At 39.5% G+C, this 736-nt stretch overlaps 1 non-coding gene across 1 annotated transcript; it reads right to left on the reverse strand.

Moving 5' to 3' along the window:
* Nucleotides 1-224: 224 nt before the first annotated feature.
* Nucleotides 225-331, reverse strand: LOC131178829 (small nucleolar RNA R71). The gene has a single exon (XR_009147838.1). It is a non-coding gene; the product is annotated as a small nucleolar RNA R71 (small nucleolar RNA).
* Between the last annotated feature and the right edge of the window lie 405 nt (nucleotides 332-736).

A 736-nucleotide genomic window follows, 5' to 3' on the forward strand; every position in this document is an offset into this window, starting at 1 on the left:
AGGTGAGGATCCACATAAGCATTTAAAAGAATTTTATGTTGTGTGTTCCAGAATGAAACCTTAAGGAGTTTCAGAGGATTAAATCAAGCTTTGAGCTTTTTCCCTTCTCACTAGAAAGCATAGCTAAGGATTGGTGGTATTACCTTCCTTCCAGATCTGTTAACTCATGGAATGGGATGAAGCAGATATTTCTGGAGAAGTATTTTCCTGCTTCCTGTGCTGCCAACATAAGAAAAGAAATTTGTGGCATCTAGCAGTAGAATGGAGAGAGCTTGTATGAGTATTGGGAATGATTTAAGAAACTGTGTGCAAGCTGTCCCCATCATCAAATAAGTGAACAGCTTTTGATTCAGTACTTATATGAGGGACTTCTACCAATGGACCGCAGTATAATAGATGCTGCTAGTGGAGGAGCTTTGGTTAACAAGACACCAGAAGAGACAAGGAGGCTGATTGCTAACATGGCAGCAAACTCTCAACAATTTGGAATGAGAAGGAATCACACACCCATGAAGGTTAATGAGGTAAGTACATCAAACTTGGAGAAACAGATTTCTAATTTAACTTCTTTGGTGAGGCAATTGGCTATAGAGAAAATGCAAACTGTTAAGTTATGCGAGATTTGTTCGGGTTCGGGTCATGCTACTGACATGTGTCCTGCATTATAAGAGGATGAATCAATGTAACATGTTAATGCAGTAGGAAATTATGGACAGCCACAACACAGGTATGATCC

The sequence above is a fragment of the Hevea brasiliensis genome, chromosome 3 (genome assembly GCF_030052815.1).
Source record: "Hevea brasiliensis isolate MT/VB/25A 57/8 chromosome 3, ASM3005281v1, whole genome shotgun sequence".
NCBI classification, from domain to species: Eukaryota; Viridiplantae; Streptophyta; class Magnoliopsida; order Malpighiales; family Euphorbiaceae; genus Hevea; species Hevea brasiliensis.